The 19,200-nt window shown below is 39.2% G+C and overlaps 1 protein-coding gene across 11 annotated transcripts in view; it reads left to right on the forward strand.

Moving 5' to 3' along the window:
* Positions 1-19,200, forward strand: part of IKZF2 (IKAROS family zinc finger 2) — a 163,570-nt gene that overhangs the window by 112,205 nt on the left and 32,165 nt on the right. The gene's annotated exons all lie outside the window — the stretch shown is intronic.

Raw genomic sequence — 19,200 nt, forward strand, 5'->3', positions numbered from 1 at the left:
TGGATTGATTAACCGATAAATCTTGCAGGATGCATGGGGCCCTTATAGACTTGGCAAAAAGGAGTGCTGTCAACTGAAGTCTCTTATTCTAAACCGCTGAACTAAGAAACTGCTGTTATATAAATCTTCCATGATTTTTACATTTTATAATTAGCACAGTAATTATGATTAATCCAGGATAATGTAGAATATCATGTTACATGCTGATGTTACCACAGAGAAGATGACAGCTGTGATTTCTTTCTTTTCTTTTTCTTTTTTTTTTTTTGGACTGAGTACAGTTCCCAGGTTGAGACTACAGTGGGAAGTCAAATATTGCTGGGGGGGAGTTTGGTTGTTATTATTCTTGTTTGTTTGTTTGTTTGTTTGTGACAGAGACAGAGAGAAGGACAGATAGGGACAGACAGACAAGAAAGGAGAGAGATGAGAAGCATCAACTCTTCATTTTGGCACCTTAGTTGTTCATTGACTGCTTTCCCATATGTGCCTTGACTGGGGGTTACAGCAGACTGAGAGACCCCTTGCTCAAGCCAGCGACCTTGGGCTCAAGCTGATGAGCCTTGCTCAAACCAGATGAGCCTGTGCTCAACCTACGGGTTATCAAACCTGGGTCCTCCGTGTCCCAGTCCGATGCTATATCCACTGCGCCACTGCCTGGTCAGGCAAATATTGCTGTTTTAAAACTTGCACTGCTGGTCGGAATCCAGACTTGTGCTGTCATGTGGAGAACTATATGATGTTTCCTCAAAAAATTAAAAATAGAACTGCCTTTTGACCCAGGAATCCCACTTTTAGGAATATATCCTAAAATTACCAAATCACTGATTCAAAAGAAAATATCACTCCCATGTTTATTGTTTACAATAGCTAAGATCTGGAAACAGCCCAAGTGTCCATCAGTGGACAAGTGGATTAAATAGCTGTGGAGCATTTCCACAGTGGAATACTACACTGCTATAATAAAGAAAGAAATCTTACCTTTTGTGACAGTATTAATGGACTTGGAGATTATTATGCTAAGTAAAATAAGCCAGGCAGAGAAAGAAAAAATATCATAAGGTCTCACATATGGAATCTAATGAACAAAGTGAACTGAGGAACGGAATAGAGGCAGAGGCGGGGTCACAGAGACCAGAGGAACAGCTGTCAGGGGGGATAAGGGAATGGGATCAGAGAAGGTAAAGGGATTAGAGAAACTTTATATACATAACACAGAGATATAGATAACAGAATAGCAAACCCTAGGGCAGGGGTCCCCAAACTACGGCCCGCAGGCCACATGCGGCCCCCTGAGGCCATTTATCCGGCCCCCCGCTGCACTTCCGGAAGGGGCACCTCTTTCACTGGTGGTCAATGAAAGGAGCACATTGACATCTCATTAGCCAAAAGCAGGCCCATAGTTCCCATTGAAATACTGGTCAGTTTCTTGATTTAAATTGACTTGTTTTTTATTTTAAATAATTGTATTTGTTCCCGTTTTGTTTTTTTACTTTAAAATAAGATATATGCAGTGTGCATAGGGATTTGTTCATAGTTTTTTTTATAGTCCGGCCCTCCAACGGTCTGAGGGACAGTGAACTGGCCCCCTGTGTAAAAAGTTTGGGGACCCCTGCCCTAGAGGGAAGTGTGGAGGGAGTTAGGGGAGAGGGGGGCAAAGGGGGAATAAAAAGGGACATGGGTGTGGGAGGTGAGGGAGTTGTATTCAGTGGGACACTTGAATCCAAGTAAACACAATAAATTAAAAATTAATAAAAATAAAAAAAAATACACTCATTGGAAAATTGGCTATTAGATCATATTATATTTGCTTATATCTCTTGTTACTTTCAATTCTCAAACCATAGTCATTTGATGCTCTCTGGGACTTTTCTCTGCTTCATAAATCATCAATGAAAAATCTAGAATAAGGTTGATTGTTTTTAAATGAGCAAATATGGTGCATAAAAGGATTAGAAATCTGAATGAATCTTATTTGACTTTTATAGTATGAATTGTCATAACTAAGAAGTTAAAGGTGAAAAATTAATATCAAATAGTCTCAAGCTAGTTTACATGCTCTTTCTATTCCTAGTGACTTTTAAATCCTATTGAATTTTAATATAAAGATATGATGGAGGTGATGTTTTCATCTACATTGACAAATTGCATTAAAGAGTGCTGTGGATTGTGAGGTGATGCTTGTATTATCTTTCTTCACATTTTTTCTGTTAAATCTTAAGGCTTTACCTAGTTTTTTAAGATAAATGTGAAGTATGTAAAACTATTTGGATATTCAAATTTCGGGCAGTTACAGAAAAATGAAATTAAACATAAGCGTTAAAACAAAATATTTTATATATTTTAGTTTCTTCCCTGAATCAAAGTAATTCACTTATTTCCTACTATGACATTTTATATTTTATTTTATAATTAAGCTATGAAAACTATCTTAAAGTGGTATTTTTTATTATAAAAATTATTCTCTGTTGAAAGATTTTTAAAACATGACATTTATTTTCTTTAGCTAGCCACATGCTCTGGCTTACTAAAGTGTTGTCAAGTTGATCAAGGATTATATAAAACAAACTTTTCGTGAACATATCTCTAGCATGAAGTTGAGGCAAAAATAACTTTAGACATCTGTTTTAGTCTTGATAAAATTGTGTTGCTTTTTATGTTATGGTTTCATGTAGACATGCTTCTTTACCTGGAATTGTCATGTCCTCAGAAGTTTCAGTGCCTGGAGACCCCTCAGAAAAGCATTCAATATTTATCTCAATTTCTCTTTCCTTGGTTTTCTTTTGTTTAACAGATCTGTCCCTGTGAGTGGGGTCACACAAGTAAAAAAAATCTTGGTTTTTATGTTAGATTGAGCTGGGCAACTGCCTTTAGCTTCTTTATGCAAATCAAGCATGGCCCACCTGAGACACCTGGTTGATGGGCGATCCAGTGAGGGGAGGGAAGATGTCACTCCAAAAGTAGGCCACTCCCATTAGCTTTGGCCAGGCCTGACCCTTAACATCATTTACATGATTCTGTGTAAGTGTAAAGTTTTTGTGTGTCAGTTGGAGCTGTTTCTGTAAAACTGCAATAAATTAGCAATAAATATATTCCTATAAATATATTAGCAATAAACATATTAGCAATAAATATATTGCTAATTTGAGGTTCAAAAAAAAAAAAGAAAGCTATGGATCCTATAACTACAATCAAAATGATTTTGCAGCTTGGTATACTAAGGCATGATTTTTGCAGATCTATAAACAGCATACTCAAACTGGCTCAGTAAAGGGAGTTGAATGAAGTGATGAGAAGTGGGTGTCATTCAGCTACTGCATCAGCAAAGGGTGACACTAATTCAGTCATCCTTCCAACTGGAACCTAAGGTGTTAGCGTCACCAGTGCCATTCATAACAGATGAAACATGAAACAAAGTTGTGAAAGTCATGCTTCACTAATTGGTCACAAAGCTCAAATTGATCATCATAGCATTCTTCTTCCACTACCGAGTGAGTCTGTCTTCCCCTACCCCCTTTCTAGCACATGGGCTGGACAGGTTTCTTTATCTGGAGGATGGCTGACCCAAACATTGATTTCTAGAAGTTCTGAGAGCTGGTGGGCTGCCTGTCTTGGATTCCTGCAGTTTTACAATAACCAGGATTATTGAGCACGTTTTTTTTAAAGCAGTTCCGCAGTGAGCCTCCTGAATTCCAAACATAGTTGTCCTTGCCCATATCATACTACAGCAACCCAAAAGCATTTAGTAATCTGAAAATATACCAACCAATGGCCCACTTCTCTCCCCACAGTTCAGCAGCTTGAGATGCCCCAGATAGCCTGGGAGTTGTCTCAGCTTCCAGAATCACAGTGCCAGAACTCTGCTCCCTGGTGGAAACATTCTTCTCTTGGGCACCAGGACCTCCAAAACCACCAATCCCACGATTTCAGGACTGCAAGTAAACATCCCTTAAGTGCGTTATTGGATCTACTTGTATTGTGGCCACTCCCACCTTTAACCTCTTTGTTCTCAGACGCATGCATTGCGGCCGTGGAGGAGATGACATTAGGCCTATCTCATATCCTGTAGAATAGATCACACCCAAACGTGCCCCGGCTGCCAGCCCCACATGGACCACTCCACTGCTTGGTCATTTCATCCCTCCATTTAACCAGGTGATTCTGGCTGATGGGACATGAGATATGACCAGTGAAATGTACTGCTCCCAGAAATGAGGGGATATTTTATAGCTTCATGTTCAGTTTGAAAAGATCCCCTTATTTTTGTGAGCGGTATAGATAGGTTGAGCCCATTGCTGTATTTCTGATGTCGTAAATGAGCTTCCTAGTTAAAGGCAATATTTTAAGAAAGACCATGATACTTGGTAAGGCGTTCTGCTAAATCCACATGTAGAAGAGCTTGCAAAAAGCATTGAAGAAAGGGGATATAAATCTATATTCCGAATGTCTATTACATATTAGGAGGATAAATTTCTCCCTCCTTCATATTGGACATTGTCCAGTGTAGCCTGCCTGCTACTGATTGACTGGTTAATCCCCTGGAGTGTGGACCCATATCAGAGCCGCAGCATTAGAAAGTTGTGAACTCGGCACTGGTGGGAGTAAATCAGTCATAGAGAGGGGAAAACCTGGGTTGTTGAATCCGTACATAGTTTTCATCCCTGTCCCCACGTTGTCACTCCGTACATGGGCCACTTCCTCGGACATGCACAAGAGGAGCTAGGTAACGAACCTGACTGACGTTCACAAGTTGGTTTGGGTCACCCATCAGATCCTCTTGTCCAGTTTCCTGAGAGCCTTCTCCACAGAGGGTACCATCTGGAGGGAATTCACATTTGTACTGGAGTCAGTACAAATTCACAATTTGTACTGACTCTGAGAGGTTCATTCACATAACTCTCTCAGACCTTCCAGCACCAGTTTGCCAGCCTTGTTCTTCCAAGTCCTTGACCATATGGCCGTAGCCTGTATCATTTCCTTAGATTGCTCTCTTTCCACGTAAAGTGTACGGTCTGAGATTCTGCTAGGCTAGGGGATATTCGTTCACTACTCTATTTTAGGGCCAGCCCCCTTCATTGGGCCTGTGACACCGTCGTCACAGCTCATACCAAATGCCATGCAATCCACTTACAAACTAGGCTCACGCAGTCTCATCCTTCAGTTATTGGTCACTGAGAACACACACGAGGCCGTACTTGCGCCTTGAGGACAGATTGTGCAGCAGTGGTAGTGAGCAACAGGGACATCTGAGCCACTTGCTCGAGAAGTCTACTTGGGCTTCCCAGACCCACATGGTCTCAGTTTCATTTAACAACACAGTGCTCTTGTGTACATCCTACTGAGTCAGATAACAGCTAGTTCATTTTGTGTAGTTTGGGCCACACAGACATTTGGAGTCCTATGGCCCAATACTCTCCATCTTAAACAGAGTCTCATACCAAGTTAAGAGGAATTTTTAAAAAGGAGAACAGTTGTTGGTACCAGATTGCATGTCTTTACTTGAAAAAAAGGAAAAAAGGATCAGCACGACGATGCTCCTATTGACAGAAATGTTTTACAGACACAGACGTTTCCTAATATCAGGAATTGCTGATCGTAGCGCTGAGGGAGTAGGGCGCTTTCATCACAGCGGAGGTGTCCTGCAGGCCCTTCCCTTGCCCCAGCCCCCGCGCCACGCTGCCAGCCCCGTGGAATACCTGGTACGGTCCGTGCATTGGAGCAGCATACCCAGTGTGGAATGTCTTTTACCAAAACCCAGAGAGGGCATTGCATTTGCGCCTTCTTCTCCGCGGTGAAACAAGCAAGGTGCAGCAACCTGTCCTTTGCTATAGAGGACCCATTTCAGCGTGCCCAGCCCACTGGGCCTGTGACACGTCTCCCATGCTGCCAGCCCCTGAACTTTCCGCGGAGATCATCTCCCTTCCTCTCGCAGGTATCTCACTGAGGTATCTGAGGTATTTACTACTTCCTGCTCATCAAGTCCAATCAGTGTAATACCATGAGTGTAGTGTTCCAGCTTGGTGTTCTGTGGGATGTCAAGATGAACAAGATTTCTTTGGACTATATTATGACAAAGAGAGGAGAGTTGACCTAACCTTAAGGTAAGATAGTGAAACTATGCTGTTCCTGTAATGTGAAGGCAGACTGCTTCTGATTATCTTTGTTGATAAGGAATTATTTTTCAGAGAAATTGTTAATGCCTTCATACCTGGTGTCAGGGGCTATTTTAATATGATCCAGTGAAGATAGTATGGCTGGACATGCATCTGTGGGCGGCATGGTGAGGGGATCAGTCTGCATTCATCCATAGAACCTCCTAGGTCTTACATTAGCCTAAAAAAAAACAACAAACCAGTTTAAATGGGTATGTGGTAGGAATCACCACCCCACCATCTTTCAGTTTCAGTTACTATCTTGGAAGAGGTGATAGTTCTGAGGCTGTGCTCTCCAATGTGGTAGCCACTAGCCACATCTGGCTATTAAGTACCTAAATATGCTAGTACCACATACTGAAATATTTTTGATTAAGTAAAATACAGGGTGGACACAAGTAGATTTACAGCTGTGAGTGTGAGAAACAGTAAAGCTATTGTAATAATCATAACCTGCATGTCTTTGTATACGAACAGCTGTAAGCCTACTTTTCCCACCCCTGTACGTTTAAATCAGAGGGCCCAGGTCTGCTTGGACATCTGTCACTGTTCTCTCCAGCCTAGAGAAGACAGGTACCGTAAAGCCTTGCAAGCATGCTGGTTCTTTGCTCACCCGTGGCAGTATCTGGTGAAGGGCGTGTTTCACAGGCCCTTCCAGGAGTACGGTGAGGGATAGGCTAGGCAGGGTGACTCATACTAGTGCCTTTCCAGTGCTCTTGCTTACTTGGGCGTTTGGACTTCTTTCACTTTGGTGCCAGGAAAATTTTGGCACTTCAACTTTTCTTTTGTAAGCCAACATTGAGTCGAGGTAGTCACTTAGTCACTCCCACCTGCTCGAGGCAATGCACTAAATCCCCAATCCCAGGTGAATGCACATATATCGATATGTTTTGCCTGATCTAGCATTTTAGTTCCTGTTCTAAAACCCCAAGAATCGATTCATTCCACTCCCTCACATGCTGGCTAGACTCCTGCTGATACAAATTGGCAAAGTGTTGGCACTCTCTCAGTGTGTATAAGCCTTGGTTTTTGGCTATATTAGGATCTAAGTTGTTATGAGCTTGGGGTCAATGAGAGGGAATAGGAGGAAGTCCTGAAAAGAACTGCCGTTCTCTGATTGGCTCTGCGCCTCAACTGAAGTAATTGAAAGTCCTGTTCTTTGAGAATACTGATTTGTGGGAATGTTGGTGTCTTTAGACGGAAGGGTGGGGAATGAGGAGGATTGTGTTTTCGGTAAGGAGGGTTTGGGAGTATTTGGGGGGTTCCACATCCTGAGCCTCGTCAGTGTTTGGTCAGACAGTACCATCCCGTTGTCACCCTGCGCTGTCACTGAGCCCAGTGGCATGGGCACTGCACACTTTATTGAGCAGGGCAATTCCATAAGCCTTCAAACCAGATTCTAGAATCCGTCTTTAGCCTTATTTGCCCTGAAGCTTAAGTCAATAAGGGCTATTTTAAAGCTACTGAGAAACTTGCTGATATTTTACTTCTGCTCTGATTTGATCACTCAGGGCCTTGAAATTGTTCGTCCTCTGTGTTTTTCTTAGGACCATCCGTAGTTAGCACTGCGGCAGCCTTCACCCTGCACACCGCCATCTTGGCTTTAGCTAGTGAAGGGCGCAGCGCCGGACGCCTTGCCTCACCTCTGCGCGTCACCCCTCACTGCCACTAGTCATAATTGGAGTAGTCAGGTTGCCCACACATGCCTCCTACCAGCCAGGATCCTATTATCTCCCTGGTAAGGAGGCCATCCTGTTCTTTTCAAACAGGAGTGATCCCATGGCAGAATGTCATTTTGATGGACTTTGGCCTTAGGCCACTCCTGCGACCCATATCTATCAGTCAGGGTCCTGACACAGGAAATCACCGAGACACTTAAATGGGGAAAATTTGGAGACATCCCTGAAAGGACCAATATTTACAAGAGAATGGTTAGGCATAAAGGAAACCAAGGAAGGATGGTTGAAGGCTCTGAGGCTAGCCTTAGCAGGAAGTGATTAGCAGCCCCATGTCTGAAGGGGCAGGGGATGGAGAAGTCACTGGAATTCAGAGAGGTAGGAGGTGTCTTGAACGCTGACCTTTGGTGGAGGAATGCACACCTGTTAACCTGTGGCTGAGGAATAATAAACACTTTGACCTCACTCTTCACACCCTCCAATCTCTTGCTGATGCTTCGCATTAACTGACCCTAAACAGAAGTCAGAGGACAAAGGAGTCTATTGATTAATCCAGTAGAAATCAGCTTTCTGCAGGAGCGGAGCAGGGCAAAGAAGGTTGACAATGGCTATGGAGGCAAAGCAGGGGCTACGCCTTAGACGGACTAAAATTTAACTGCTAGTGCTTAAAATAACTAGTACAGGTATTAGTGTAATAGAGGATTTTAATTTTTGCTTTTTATGAATAGTATTATCATTAGAAAGTATTTCCCCCCTTCACTTTGGGCAATGACTGTTCATAGTTCTGTTTTATTTAGTTATTTTCTATATTATTATTACTGCATCTCCGTTTCCTGTATTTTAGATTTGGAAATTTTCCATTTAGTAGGTTTGTAACAATGATCCCAGAGTTGAAGTGTACTTATGTTCCTGTCACATTTTATATTTATATATCACTTTAAAAATAAAAAGACACAGAAAAACATATGGCATACAGTATATATTCTTTGATTAGTGCTTTCCCCCAATTTTTTAGTATCTGTTTTCATCCACTCATCTCTCTTTATTATTAATCTTTCTAAAGTGAGAAGATGAGTTTTCATAGAAAACTTTCTTTTTGAGCTTATTTTACTGGAAAATGGATATCTTAGTAATTTACCTAATTACAGTAGCAGATACAGCTGGCATGATAGGTGTAACTAGAATCATAAGTGACTCTTAATGAGTACCCACTTCAACTGCCGGAAGTATTTCTGTGGGCCTAGCAAAGAGGGGCCTACGGTGCCGGGAATTCAGTGTTTCAGGTCACCCATCAGTGTGTTTCTCTAAAGCAGAGAGAGAGGGTCAAGAGAGAGTCTTGCTATTGCTATTTCTATTTTACAGGTGAGGGTACTGAGGCACAGAGGGATGATGCAGGCATAGCCTGGATTCAAACTCAAATCCTGTACTTTATAGAATGGGATAAATGCTAACAGCTCCGTACATTTATTCCATAAAACTTTTACACGATTAAATCAACTCAAATGATAAAAATGTATGCTACCTGGAAATCAAGAGGTTGACTTCTGAGTTTTAGAATGGGTTCACTGCAAATTAGCTATGTGACTTTGACTAGTCACTTAATTTGATCTTCAAATCTCCCTACACTGTTATAATATTATGCTAAATACACCATTATCTCTTTTCCCATTACGTTACTGCTAATCACTCTTTGTGAGTAAACTTTAAAGAGAATAGTCCCCACTCCCCACATTTTTTTTATTTTTTAGCTGTAGCTTGTTTTAACTTTTAAAATAGATTTGCATAACATGGGGGAGGCTTAAAGTTGACATTTTGAGATGATCTTCTCAATGTCAACCTAAATCTGAGTGATATTTTTGATATTATAGCTTCTGATTTTCCACTTCTGGTTACAGACATAAAATACATTAATTCACTTGTAATAAGTATTTTTGAGAAAGCTCCTTTTGCCTTGCTGTAAAACCATGTTGAATTTTTCCCTCCCTCACACTAGAATAGAAAGTGGATATAAGTGTATAAATTCTGATTACTTAATTTGATTGCATGTTTTAAATTTTCATTGCAATCTTTGGTAACATTTTTTAAATTTTGAAAGGGTTCCCAGTTTTACAAATAATAAATCAGAGCCCTTTTAAAGAGCCAAAATACTTTGGTAGCATTTACCAGTGTTTGACATGGAAAAGTATGTTTTCTAGCAATCATTTTTTAAGAGTATAATTTTATTATTTCTGGAAATATATCACACCAATAGCAGATGATAATTTTCAGTAGCAGATGACTCCTGTCAACAACTCCTCTGCTTTATTCCCCACTTCTTAAGATAGTAATGGCAGAAATCAGAGCCATTCCCACTTTGCTTATGGCAGTGCTGTATTTTCATTCTGGAGTATTTTTCATTCAGCAAATAAAAAAATAAAATGATACAATCTCAGTTTTACTTGTACAGTGATCATCAGTGTTTAATTTAACGCTTTTATTTATGATGGGTTATTTAGAGCTATTCTATTCGTCTTGATGCTGGGCTTTTATTAGAATTTATTTTATTGAAATTACCTATGTAGGCTAAATGTAAGCATATATACAAATTGCAACCCTCTTTCTACTTTTGCCTTTTTGCAACAGTCAGAACCAATGAATGGCTGGCAAAAGGGAGAAGAAGATCTTTATACATGTGAAATTTAAATGATATTTTAAGAGGGAGATGGAGAAGAGGGAACGGAGAGAGAAATAAAGAGTTGGAGTGCATCGTCAACAGCAGATCATCTGATTTTTAGCCCAGGGAGGAAAAAAAACCCTACATTTTTAAACATGTCCTAACCTTGTACATTATATGAGGTGGTAAGAAAGTAAACGGTACTAGTTTCTAGTTTAAAGTCTCTATTCCTTAATCTTAAATTTTATTATACAAATTATCTAATTTGCCCTATACAGACTTATAACATGGCATAATATTTTTGAGGTTTTAATGATAAATCATTCATCCAGTGTGCCAGCTAAAAAAAAAAAAAAAGATTTTTTAAATTAGTTTTCTTTCTTAGACTTTTTTAGTTTAATTAGTGATTATGGTTATTTCATTTCTGGAAATTTGATTAGTTTGATTCATACCTTATATGTATTGCTCCTTTTGTCTTTATTATACCCTCATACACTAGGGGAATCTTGTTTCAATTAAGCCCTGGACCCGTATTAATCAAAGTAATACTTAACGTACTTGTTATCTTTTAAACCTAGCAGAAACTAGAATTGCATATATTTTTCTAATTAGCATTTCAGGTATATTTCTCACATACTCTAATTCTGTGCCCAAATTAAATATTTAAAACAGAATATAAGATTATGTATTTGTAATATATGTAAACTTACATAATACAAGTTATAAATTCCTTTGTATAAATTACAAACAGAAACAGTAAGTAAGAAGTATGCTTTTCACACAGTTTTAAATGTTTTTGCCATATCTAAAATTCAGTTTTGGCCATTGGATTATACTGGATTCAGATTATTATTTTTTAAAAAAATTTTAAATAAGCAGATCAGTACAGGAATTTTTCAGATATTTTTGTTCATCTCATTTTCAGAAAATAAAATTTATTTTGTGTTTTATTTAAGACTTGCTATAAAATTCAAAGTAAAATCTTCTCTTTCAGTAACACCAATATTTAGTATATGGTGCAATTTTTTTATTTGAATATATCATCTAAAAATAAACACCTTGTAAAAATTGTTTAGCTTATATAGTCTTGTGCCGCTTAACAAGGAGAGATGCATTCTGAGAAACGTGTCGTTAGGCGATTTCATTGTGCGAACATCACGAAGTGCCCTTTCACAAACCCGGAAGATGTGGCCTCCTACTGTAATTCTAGGTGCTGTTCTTGCATACCACTGGCCTCATGGGTTCATTTAAAACAACATCATCACAAACACCCGAGGAGTGCACTGCACTGCAAAATTACCATGGCTATGACATCACCAGGTGATAGGAATTTTTCAACTCCATCATAATCGTATGGGACACCGTCATATATGCAGTCCATCATTGACTGAAATATCATTACGCTGTGTGTGACTGTGTATCTTTGTAGGATCACCCTGGAGTAACAGCTGAGTGAGGAACTTCCCAGTGTCAGAATCGTCTTTTGTCTTTGGGTCAGTTCCTCTACCTTTCTGAACAAATACCTATTTATTTTCAGACACCTCAGGAATGTTGAAGTTTATAACACTACTTTATAACCTGTTCAATGTTGGACAGTTTTCAGCTTAGCAAGTGTGTTCTTTGTGTCTAATTGTTGGTTTAATGGTATTTTGTCCTATTAAAAGGAACTGGACCAGATGTACCATGTAAATATCCATCTGTTAAAATAACAACAACTTCCTCCTCATTGTACCTTTTTAGTTCTTTTTTATAAGAACTACCTCTTTATTTTTCAAGACCCTGTAAATTTCAAGGACTAGCTTATCCATAAAAATTGCTCAAAAATATTAAATGTTTGTATTTGTTCCTAATATTGATTTTTAAAAACCATATCAGTTAAATAGTACACTACTGCAAACTCAAAAGTTTTTCTTTTATAGTAAACTCTAGTTTGTCTTGTTCAGTTATGCCCTAAACTATAAAATAAAATTTATGCATTATCTGCTCTTGAATATATTTAAATATTCACCTTTAGTAGAATGTTCAACCAACCAACAGGCATTTTTTAGGGTATATATTACATGCTCTCAAGGAAACTGGTAAGAAGAGATTTAGTTTTTTCCTCATATTCAAATTTCGTGAAAATAAAGGTAAAAAATTTAATCCCTCCTGGATTGAGATAGAGCTCACCTTCTACAGCACTGGTTTTTTGTTTTTTGGGTTTTTTGTATTTGTCCAAAGTGAGAAGCGGGAGGCAGTGAGACAGACTCCTGCATGCGCCCCACCGGGATTCACCCGGCATGCCCACCAGGGAGCCAAGCTCAGCCTCTATGGGGCATTGTTCTGCTGCAGTCGGAGCCATTCTAGCGCCTGAGGCAGAGGCCATGGGGCCATCCTCAGCACCCGGGCCAACTTTGCTCCAATGGAGCCTTGGATGCGGGAGGGGAAGAGAGAGACAGAGAAGAAGGAGAAGGGGAAGGGTGGAGAAGCAGATGGGCACTTCTCCTGTGTGCCCTGGCCAGGAATCGAACTGGGACTTACACTCACCTGGCCAATGCTCTACCACTGAGCCAACCAGCCAGGGCTGACCACATTGTTAAAGAAAAAACAATGTCAAATGTTCTAGTTTTAAGTCTCAATGGACAGTCTTTTTTTTTATTTAATTAATTGTGTTTACATAGATTCTAGGGTCACCCCGAATGCATCCCCCCTTCCCCATATTCCCCTTAACATCTCCCTTAACCCCCTCCATACAGCACCCTCCCCCCTTCCCTTCAGGTTTATCCCATACTATCATCCCCTTTCCCTCTGTCCTCAATGGACAGTCTTAATTCATCATGAGAGTGATGCTCCCTCAAATATATTACCACTTACTTCTTCCTGAAGGATTCTTAAGCGCAGCCTCGTCATTTCCTTGCTCTGCTGACTGATACTGGTCAGGAATGCCATTACTAAAAGACCTTCTAGAGAACCTGAAGCATTTGTAATGTCACTCTCTTTTGTCAACCTCGCCTTCTTTCCATCTTGCTTTATTTCAATGATCTTTCTCTCCTGTCTCTACTTTTGCCTTCTACTCTTTCTTTTGTTTTTCTCATAGATTATTTCCCTCCGTCCTTCAAGGTTCACTTCAATATTCACTTTCTATTTTGAGATTGCCAGAAAAAAAGGACATAAATAAGTACCTTTAGTTTATAGTACATGTAAAATGATTGGTATAATATGGAATTGCTACCGGTTATAGACCTTTGGATATTAGTGGCACTGATTATTTTGTGAAAAGAGTGGAAGTGGAGAGTAAAAAATTTCAGAAAATTAGGCACCTGACCAAAAGATGATCAGCATCAGTTACATTCATATTGATATTGTTTTAAACCCTGACCACTATGACTTTTTCACCAGATTTGCCAAAGAGCTCCATTTAAAATATAGTAATTCATGGGCTAGTATATAATGATAGACACACTGGATTCAATTTTTCAGGTTCAGAAATTAAATTGAATGCAACTCATTCATAATAGTGGTGGTACATTAAGTGTGATATGATTTGTCCTGCAGGCTTCCTGGAGAAGGAACTGTTCTCACCTGATTGTAGACCTGGCACCTGGCCCACTTTCTGGGTGATCTCCCAAGTGTGAACTTTCCCCACCCTCCACCCCCCTTTGCTTCCTGGAGGTGGTTGATAGAGGTGGATTACACTGATAATTACACAACCTATGTCCATTGCACACATGATTTGCATAACTGTGCTAGGCTGATTTCACCTGTCAAGTCCCAACACTGATGCCTACTCTGTGTGCTTTGCAGTGAATACTGAAGACAGGTGATGGGATTAGTATTTTCATTCCCGACTCTTAAAATGTACACTTAAGGCCCTGCCCATTGAAATGTGATTAGAAGAGAGAAGCTGCTCTCCGTCAGGTCAGCTGCTAAAACAACTCATGTGATTTCCACCCCGTAGACCACCTCCCCAGACAAAAACAGGTTATCCGTTTATAGTCTACCCTATGTTCCTTACTTTCAAATTAAAATTTTTAAATAACATTTGACAGCATGTTTTAATAGAATTATTTTTTTCAAATAATAATGGCCAAGCTTCTTTAAATTTCAGATACTTATTTCTAGAAGGAGTTACGAAAGACGAGTCTTCCTTCTGTAACACATACCCACAGCTCTTCACTGTGGCACAGGGATGTTCATTAGATCAGCTTCCGGCTGGAAACTCGCCTCCTTGCGTTATTCTGTTCTCAGGGGTTCTGAAAAACAGGCAAGACTCCTGGCCCTGTTTCTCACTCTTCTTGATCTTGTCTGGAGACCTGGGCCTCGTTCCCAAGTTTTCCAGCCCTGTCTTACATCCTACGTGGGTACTGGTGTGGACAGGCTGAACTTAGGGCCACTTCACATCCTCCCTCTCCCGTCACTGAGCCCACAGGCCTGGCATCTTTGGAACTCCAGGGCAGAAGTGGAAGGGCAGCATGCCAACATCATTACTCAGTGAGTCCAAAAGGGCACTTCACACTGTTCTATTATTTTTTTTTGGAGGGGGTGTGTGGAGGTAAGCTAACCTCCACCCTCTCCTTTATTTTCCTACTTAATTCATGTATGTGAGTCAAGGAAACCTGTTCATACACAGCCTGTACTATCTTGCCAAATCTTGTAAGTAAACTCCCAAATGGTAGAAAATCATACAAACGAGGTAAATAAAAACCAGTATCACTTATAAGAATATAGAATAGAGAAAATATTAAATTTTATTTAAGGTATCATATATCATCTATTTGAGTGGTATTCCTTCACATTGTACAGAAATAGGATGATGATAAGTGTAGAAGTAAGAATGAAAGATCCTGAAACAAAATCTTGAAACAAAATATCTTATTATAGTCTATTTTACTTCTGCATCTCTTATACAGTATCTACAGAAAGAATCAGTGAATTTATGGGTGCTTTCAGTTGAATATTCTTGCACTAAGTAGAAAGTTAGTTTTTTTTAATACTAGTGGAGGTCAGTGGTTATATGTATTTTCTAGTAGATGATAAATCTCAATTCATTATAAAAGTAAAAAGTTAATGACTAATATTTAATAGTCTCATATTTTGTGAAAAAACTATTTAAAGCCCTTAATTTACAGATAAGGAAAGTCAAATTTAAAGAGGGAGATACTGCCTAATGTCTCCACAATTTGTGGTTTTGAATATTATATGTATTGGTCCCATATGTAAAGCTTTATCTTATTAAGGTTATTATTCTTTTACCTTATTTTTTTGTTTATAGTATTTTGCCAGCAATGTATTACTTGGATTATACTTTAAACATACACATATACCCACATACACACACAAGTGTTCAGTGTTCAGTGTAATAAAACTAAAGAGCACATCATGCTCAAATAAACAAAAATTGTGCCATAATGGTTGACATATAGAAATTTAGAATAAAATTTTAAAAAGCTAAGAATAGTATAAACTATTCTTGTGAGAGACTTTTTAAATTATGCTCTGACATAGTAAAAGTCTATTATAATCATCTTGTATGAAACTTCCAATATACTCAGGAAAAGCCAGGATGTAAACTCTGCTCTGCCTGACTCCAGAGCTGTGCTTTCTGTCACCATACTCCTACTTTCTGATCTGTTCTCCATAGAGCAGCCAGAATGTTATTTTGAAAACCATTTTAAACCATGTCATTTCTCAGCTTAAAATATCTTAAAGACTTTCCATTGCTCTCATGATAAAAATCAAACTGCTTAACATGGCCAATGGAAGTTCTACCCACTGTCCAATTATATAGCACTCTGCCCTCACTTCGCGTGCTTGTCCAGCCCACATTCCTTTATTCTTCGCTACCCTTAGGATCTTGCACTGATGATCCTAGAAGTTTTCACCTTTAGCTTTTTCCCCAGCTCTTGGCATGATTGTCTCATTATCCTTCAGATAGTCACTTTAAATGCCATCTTCTTAGAGATGGTGGCCCTCTTTAAGTACCCAACCTTAAAGCATCCTCTGAGTTACTATCTTCCTGCCCTATCATGAAGTCTTGTGAAGCTTCCATCAGAATGTAGGGTTATCTTGGCTTTTTATTCATGCATCCATTGCCTGTCTCTACCCCGCCATCTCCAACCCCTACCCTTCTAATATAAGCTCTGTGAGATTACCTCCTCTGCCTTACTAATGTATTCCCCAACTCCTTGAATGGTGCTTGGCATGTAATAGTAATAAAAAATATTTGTTGATTAATTGAATGAGGAAGGCCTTATGGTACAATATACTTGTTCTAAAAAAATATCCTGTAATAGAAAAGGAAAGAAAAACACTGAAAAGTTCTAATTTCTATAAGGTCAGCTAATGCATAGTTTTCAAGTTTGTGAATCACAAAATTAAATAATAACCCTGGCTGGTTGGCTCAGTGGTAGAGCGTCGGCCTGGCGTGCAGGAGTCCCAGGATCGATTCCGGCCAGGGCACACAGAAGAAGCGCCCATCTGCTTCTCCACCCCTCCCCCTCTCCTTCCTCTCTGTCTCTCTCTTCCCCTCCCGCAGCCAAGGCTCCATTGGAGCAAAGTTGGCCCGGTCGCTGAGGACAGCTCCATGGCCTCTGCCTCAGGCACTAGAATGGCTCTGGTTGCAACAGAGCAACACCCCAGATAGGCAGAGCATCGCCCCCTGGTGGGCATGCCGGGTGGATCCCAGTCAGGCACATGCGGAAGTCTGACTGCCTCCCCGTTTCCAACTTCAGAAAAATACAAAAAAAAAAAATTAATTAATACACTTAGATATTGTTTTCTTGTGAATATAGGTATAGCTCAAGAGTGCTCTTTTCACTCACTCCTGGAAAATAAACATAGTACACAGAGGCGATGGCCTCTTCCAGTTGAATATTCTTGGTACTGGATGAAGAAGGCTAAAAAAGCTCTAATAATGAAATGATATTTATTCATTCAACACATACTTCTTGAGTATCTTTGTATCAGGCTTTTTTCTAGCCACTTGAAGTAAAGCAGTGAAGAGAAAAATATCTAGTTTTATGAAATTTATTCTTTTTTTTCCCTTTATCCAAGTGAGAGGAGAGGAGACAGTGAGACAGACTCCCTACATGCACTCCTGCTAGGATCTACCTGGCAAACCCATCTTGGGTTGATGCTTAAGTCAACCAAGCTATTTTTAGTGCCTGCGGCTGACATGCTCAGACCAACCAAGCTATCCTCAGTACCTGGGACAATGCTCAAACCAGTTGAACCACTGGCTACAGGAGCAGAAGAGGAAAAGAAGTGGGAGAGAAAGGGAGAGAGAAACAGGTGGTTACTTCTCCTGTGTGCCCTGACCAGGAATTTAACCTGGGACATCCATACACCTGGCCGACATTCTATCCACTGAGCCACCAGTGAGGGTCAGAACTTACATTCTAACGAAGGGAGATAGGCATTCAACAGTAAGCATAACAGATCAGTAAACATATAGAATGTTAGAAGGTGATGAATGCTAATGGAGAGGGGGAAGAGATGCCATTTTTAAGTACTTACTGTATGTCAAGCACCTTAAGTTTTCCATATGCATATTTTTTTTTGTTTTTCACAAACATGCAATGAGTTAGGTATAACTATTTACTTATTTAACTTAACCTAGGGTTCATACACAGCTGTGAAGTATCAAAGCTATAAATCAAAAGCCAAGTGTAAAACCGTATTATGGATACACATACATACACATTATTTTCTCTATATGAATACTCCATAATTAGAACAAGTTGTCTGCTTCTAAATTCATTGCACCTATTGAATATCCAAATTTCTTGCTTACTAAGGTTAGTGTAATATTTGGAAGCCTTGCTTACTTACCTGATTTACATTTGGAGAGTCAGATAGGGAAAACTGCTTGAAGAAAGAACAGAAATCATATCTAAAATTATTATGATTGTGTTATTAATTTATTTTATATGCTTTAAAAGTTCTTACTTGGCTTTCTATTTACATTTTTATTCCCCATGATAAATGTTTTGTATCTTTGTAATAACTAAGCAGTTTCAAATATATCTATCTTGTCTCTTAGATTTGTTTCACCATCTCTTTGCTGAGTTATAACTCTGCATCTTTATAGTTTCTGTGGCTCCTTTTCTTAGGTTCCTCAATCATTCAAATTCACTTGAGAATTAATGTCATCACATTATAAAACAAACTGACATATTTAAATGGTTAAGTAATGTTGGTTCTTTGAACACAGGGGCAATGTCTGTCTTGTTCAGGGTTTTCGTAGCATCTGAAGGTGCAGAAGAAACGTGTTAAATGGCTTTATAAAGGAATTATATGTCCTTGGTCCATAATCAGCAAATTCTATAAAAGGGCAGTGAAGTGCATTGAAGCCAGCAGTGTGTGTCTATTTATTTTTCCATAGTCAATGCTTCTCAAAGTACATCTACATAAGAAATATCTATATGTACTTGGGAAGTAATAATTGTTTAAATATGTTACCTTTAAAATATTTTGGGGAGACACTGGTTTAAATAAATGTTTCTGTTTGTTTCCTTGTCTTGGTTTTCAATCTATACATCAAAAAAGAACCTTCAAAATGCTCACGTATGTTGTGCATCTATATGAAATGCACCCTAGAATTGCCGGCTCACAGATTTTCTGAACATGTAACATTTGCACTCCCAACCTGCCATTGGAAAAGTCTGTCTAGAAAGACAAAAGTTACTTTTCACTGTAATAATTTTTGACAGACACCTACTCATACTGTAATGGTTTAGTATAA

This window comes from Saccopteryx bilineata, chromosome 5 (assembly GCF_036850765.1).
Source record: "Saccopteryx bilineata isolate mSacBil1 chromosome 5, mSacBil1_pri_phased_curated, whole genome shotgun sequence".
NCBI classification, from domain to species: Eukaryota; Metazoa; Chordata; class Mammalia; order Chiroptera; family Emballonuridae; genus Saccopteryx; species Saccopteryx bilineata.